The 6,187-nt window shown below is 40.2% G+C and overlaps 1 non-coding gene across 1 annotated transcript; it reads right to left on the reverse strand.

The window, feature by feature from the left end:
• Positions 1 to 215: 215 nt before the first annotated feature.
• LOC127133638 (small nucleolar RNA R71) lies at positions 216 to 322 on the reverse strand. The gene has a single exon (XR_007807591.1). It is a non-coding gene; the product is annotated as a small nucleolar RNA R71 (small nucleolar RNA).
• Positions 323 to 6,187: the final 5,865 nt, after the last annotated feature.

A 6,187-nucleotide genomic window follows, 5' to 3' on the forward strand; every position in this document is an offset into this window, starting at 1 on the left:
ACCCAAACCAACATTTAAAAATATTTCTTCAATTAGCAGACACTTTTAAAACCAATGGCGCTGCTCCTGAGGCAATACGTTTAAGATTATTTCCTTTTTCCCTCAGAGATAAAGCCCTATCATGGTTAGATTCCCTTCCACCCAATTCCATTACGACTTGGGATAACCTTAGAAGAGTTTTTCTTGCTAGATATTTTCCACCGAGTAAAACCGCCGTTCTTCAAAACCATATAACTAGATTTACCCAAAACCAAGGAGAATCGCTGTTCGAAGCTTGGGAGAGATATAAAGAGTTGTTACGAGCATGCCCACATCATGGTTTAGAAAATTGGTTAATCATTCAAACCTTCTATAATGGACTTCATTACAACACAAAGATGACCATCGACGCTGCCGCAGGCAGTGCTCTGATGAACAAACCTTATCCTGAAGCTAGTGCCCTCATCGAAGATATGGCTCAAAACCATCAATCATGGGGAGTCGAACGAGCGACAGTTGAGAAGAAGGAAGCCCAAGGAGGAGCGCATGAACTAAGCTCTATAGACATGATGCAATCTAAAATGGACGCATTAGCCCTTAAGGTCGAGCATATGTGCATAAACCCGAATACTGTAGCCGGAGTTTCATCGGATTGTGAGATATGTGGAACCAAAGGACACCAATCTGCAGAATGCAGTCTATTAAACGAAACCCACTCTGAGCAAGTGAACTACACCCAAGGGAACCCATATTCGAATACCTATAACCCTGGATGGAGGAATCACCTGAACTTCTCCTATAAAAATAATAACCCTATCCAAAATAATGCACCTCCGAGACCTAGCTATCAAGCCCCAAGATCAAATTAACCTATGCAACCTGTGCCACCAAAGTCGAGCCTTGAGAAAATTATGGAAAATTTTATCACCGCTCAAACCCAACAAAACAAGGAGTTCATGAACCAAAAAATTCATGTTAACGAATTGATTACCTAGTTAGGAACCAAGGTTGACCAAATAGTTACTCATATTAAGATGCTTGAAACCCAGATCTCTCAGGTAGCTTTAAATCAAGCCCCTCAGACTACACTTGGAGGACAGTTCCCTGGACAACCTCAACAAAATCCGAGAGGACAAGCCAATGCCATTACCCTACAAAGTGGGAACGCTTATGATGAGCCACCAAACCCTAGATTGAGTGAACCCGAAACTTCTAAGGAATATACCGAACCCACAGACGAAGTAAAGGAACCAGAGGAATCTGAAAACCAGGAAGGTCGAGAAAAAGGAGAAGAACCTAAAGATAAAACTTACGTACCACCCCCGCCATATAAACCACCTATACCATATCCGCAAAGACTCAAACAAACCCAGATTAATAAACAATATCAAAAATTTATTAAAGTTATAGAAAAACTTCATGTAGAAATCCCTTTCACAGAAGCCATCACCCAAATACCTTCTTATGCAAAGTTTCTCAAAGACATCCTTACCAACAAACGTAGACTTGACGATCCGAAGCCTTTGGAATGTAATGCTATTTCCGAGGACAAGTTAGCAAAGAAAGATAAAGATCCTGGAAATTTCTCCATTCCTTGCCTTTTGGGTAATCATGTCATCGAAAAAGCTTTTCTAGACTTAGGAGCTAGTGTGAGCCTAATGCCTTTAGCAGTTTGTGAGAGGTTAAACATAGGAGAATTACAGCTCACTAAGATGTCGCTTCAGTTAGCCGATAGATCTGTTAAATATCCGATAGGCATTTTAGAAGATGTTCCTGTTAGGATATGTCAGTTATTTATCCCTACTGATTTTGTACTCATGGACATCAAAGAGGACAATGATATACCAATCCTTCTAGGTAGACCATTCTTATCGACTGCAGGAGCCATAATAGATGTCAAGAAAGGAAAGTTGACATTTGAAGTAGGTGACGAGAAAATAGAATTTATACTTTCGAAATTTCTTATGGCACCTGTGATGGGAGATTCGTGTTATGCCTTAGATATTATTGATGAATGTGTTAGAGAATTAGAACAAAAAGAAATTATAAAAACAATTAAGTTACCATCAACTCTCATAAGGGAAGATGATGACTTTAAGAAACCCTACATCGATGATAACCTTTACAAATGTTTATCCCTTACCCCAAATCCTATGCCATGCCCTAAGAAACCAACCTTAGAACTTAAGGAACTGCTTAAGAACCAGAGATATGAGTTCCTCGATAAAAAGATGAACCGTCCAGTTATAGTTAGTGCTACCTTGAGCCTAGAGGAAACGAACCAACTTTTAGACGTTTTACGAAGATATCCCTCAGCCTTAGGATATAATATCTCTGATCTGAAAGGTATAAGCCCATCCGTATGCATGCATCGGATTTCGCTCGAAGAAGATTCAAAACCCTCCAGGGAACATCAGAGAAGAATAAACCCTATAATGAGTGATGTTGTTAAAAAGGAAGTTCTTAAGTTACTTGAGACAGGTATAATCTATCAGATCTCAGATAGTAAGTGGGTGAGCTCTGTGCATGTAGTACCTAAAAAGGGAGGCATCACAGTCGTGCAAAACGATAAAGGCGAACATGTAGCAAAACGTTTAGAAGGAGGATGGCGGATGTGTATAGATTATAGAAAATTAAATAAAGCAACTAGGAAGGATCATTTCCCTTTACCATTTATAGACCAGATGTTGGAGAGTCTAGCCAGACACTCTTACTTCTGTTATCTAGATGGATACTCTGGATTCTTCCAAATACCTATCCACCCCGAAGATCAAGAAAAAACTACCTTTACATGCCCTTATGGAACTTTTGCCTATAGACGAATGCCATTCGGCCTCTGTAATGCCCCAACTACTTTCCAACGCTGCATGATGTCAATCTTTGCAGATTACCTAGATGGTATCATGGAAGTGTTTATGGATGATTTCTCGGTTTGTGGATTTGATTTCCATAATTGTCTTGCTAACCTTGAGAAAATTCTGGAGAGATGCGTGGAGGTAAACCTCGTGCTAAATTGGGAAAAATGTCATTTCATGGTGACCGAAGGAATAGTTTTAGGACATATAGTTTCTGAAAAAGGTATAGAGGTAGATAAAGCCAAAATAGAAGTTATAGAAAACCTAAAACCACCAAAAACCATCAGAGAAGTCCGAAGCTTTCTTGGACACGCTGGATTCTACCGGCGTTTTATTAAGGACTTCTCCAAAATAACTAAACCTTTAACTGGACTTTTAATGAAAGATGCTGAATTCATTTTCGATGAAAAATGTAATGACGCATTTAATCTTTTAAAACAAGCGTTAGTATCTGCACCCATTATGAAACCACCTGATTGGTCAGAACCTTTTGAGATAATGTGCGATGTTAGTGATTATGCAGTTGGAGCTGTTCTAGGACAAAGGAAAGATAAAAAATTACATGCCATTTATTATGCCAGTAGAACCCTAGATGCTGCCCAACTTAACTATGCAACAACTGAAAAAGAATTACTCGCTGTAGTTTTCGCTATAGACAAATTTAGATCTTATCTAGTAGGAGCAAAAATTATAGTTTACACCGATCATGCTGCCATTCGTTACCTATTAAGTAAAAAAGATGCCAAGCCTAGGTTACTCCGATGGCTTATATTACTACAAGAGTTTGATTTAGACATAAGAGATAAAAAAGGCACTGAAAATGTAGTAGCCGATCACCTTTCTAGGCTAGAACATCTAAAACCTGAACTAGTACCCATAAATGATGATTTCGCCTATGATAGACTGATAGCTAGAGTAGAAACCATTGAAGATAATAACCTAGATCCTTATGAGCACCCCCAAAATTCCTTAGCAATAAGTAACGTACCCTGGTATGCAGACTTCGTTAATTACCTAGCTGCTGATATAGTACCCCCTGATCTTGACTACCACCGCAAAAAGAAATTCTTCCACGATGTGAGAAACTTCTATTGGGACGAACCGCTCCTTTTCAAAAGGGGTAAAGATGGAATTTTTCGCTGTTGCGTTCCAGAAGAAGAGGTAAATAATATTATCAAGCATTGTCATTTTGCACCTTATGGTGGACATGCGAGCACTTCTAAGACATACACCAAGATTCTTCAAGCTGGCCTATTCTGGCCTACCATGTGGCGCGATGTCTATGCTTGCATTGTCAAGTGTGATAGATGCCAATGCACTGGAAACATTTCAAGGCGTGATGAAATGCCTCTAAGAAACATTCAGGAAGTAGAACTCTTTGACGTATGGGGTATAGATTTCATGGGACCTTTCCCACCATCCTTTGGAAACAGGTATATCTTAGTAGCTGTAGACTATGTGTCTAAGTGCATTGAAGCTATAGCTGCACCCACAAACGATACTAGGGTAGTAATCAAATTATTTAAAAACTATATATTCCCTAGATTTGGAACACCACGTTTAGTCATAAGCGATGGAGGATCACACTTTATATCGAGAATATTTGACAAACTTTTAAGAAAATATGGAGTTAGGCATAGAGTAGCAACACCATACTACCCACAGACTAGTGGCCAAGTAGAAGTATCTAATAGGGAGATAAAACAAATCCTAGAGAAAACTGTTTCTATTTCTAGGAGAGACTGGTCTCAGAAGCTTCAAGAAGCATTATGGGCCTATAGAACCGCTTTCAAAACCCCTATAGGAACTACTCCTTATCAACTAGTTTATGGAAAATCCTGTCACTTACCGTTCGAATTAGAGCATAAGGCCTATTGGGCCATTAAAACTTTGAATTTAGACTACCTAGCCGTTGGAGAAGAGCGTACCCTATACATTCATAAATTAGAAGAACTTAGGCAATCGGCCTACGAGAATGCAAAAATATATAAAGAGAGGACAAAAGCCTATCACGACAAAAGAATAGTAAAGAAAAATTTCAATATAGGCGATCTTGTTCTCCTTTTCAACTCTAGGTTACGACTCTTCCCTGGAAAGCTACGTTCAAGATGAATTGGTCCTTTCGAAGTATCCAAGATTCTGAGATCCGGGGCCGTAGAAATCAAGAACGATACCTGTAGTCCATTCATTGTAAATGGACAAAGACTGAAGCTCTACGAAGGAGGGGACATTCCAACATACTACTCGAGCCACACCCTGATTGATTCACCAATTCCTACTACTACAGGTGTATAAATTCTAATCGTCAAGCTATTGACATTAAACAAGCGTTGCGTGGGAGGCAACCCATGGTTTTTCTTTCATTTTACTTCTTCGCATTTATTTATTTTTATTTTTATTTTACTTTATCATATTTTGCATTGAGACTAAAATTTGAATGGTTCATATTTGGCGTCAATCAAATCTTGGACCTTATGATGGAAAGCCCGACAGTTCTCAATATGATGCCCCGGTGCACCGGAATGAAAATCAGAATGAGCATTGGCATCATACCCAGCAGGAATTCTTGTCAACGGAGCCATGGTGCGAAGCTCAACAAATTTCAACCTGAGCAGTTCAGGAAGCAATTCAGCATACGTCATGGGCAACGGATCAAAATGACGTTCGGGCATTCTCTGCCTAGGTTGAAATGGGCGTTGTTGTTGTTGTTGTTGTTGTGGAGCTCTTTGTTGTTGTTGCTGAGGTTGAATTGGGATGGTCACAGCGGCAACCTGATGATACTGCCCTCTGTTTGTATTTCTCCTGTGTTGCACAGCATTAGTCTCCCCCTCCCTCCTTCGGGGTGCCCCAGAAAATGGATTCTTAGAACTGGAAGATGAAGAACCAGAATCTTGAATCTTCCCTGCTTTAATAAGGCTCTCAGTTCTCTCTCCACAGATTACCACGTCAGAAAAGCTACCGAATGGGCAACTTCCCATCCGGTCCATGAACACACCCTGCAGGGTTCATATGAACATGTCAGTCAGCTCTCTCTCCAACATAGGAGGTTGCACTCTTGCAGCTAACTCACGCCACCTCTAGGCATACTCCTTGAAACATTCACCAGACTTCTGGAACAGACTCTGCAGTTGGGTTCTGCTCGGAGCCATATCCATATTATGCTTATACTGCCTCAAGAAGGCTTCCCCCAGATTTTTCCAGCTTCTAACAGACTCTCTCTTCGACTCCATCTACCAGTCCAAGGAAGCTCCGGACAAGCTATCCTGGAAGAAATACATCCACATCTTCTCATCATCTGTATATGCTGAGATTTTTCTGTAATAGGCCTGCACATGGGTGCGAGGACAAGAAGT

The sequence above is a fragment of the Lathyrus oleraceus genome, chromosome 3, assembly GCF_024323335.1.
Source record: "Lathyrus oleraceus cultivar Zhongwan6 chromosome 3, CAAS_Psat_ZW6_1.0, whole genome shotgun sequence".
Classification (NCBI taxonomy): domain Eukaryota; kingdom Viridiplantae; phylum Streptophyta; class Magnoliopsida; order Fabales; family Fabaceae; genus Lathyrus; species Lathyrus oleraceus.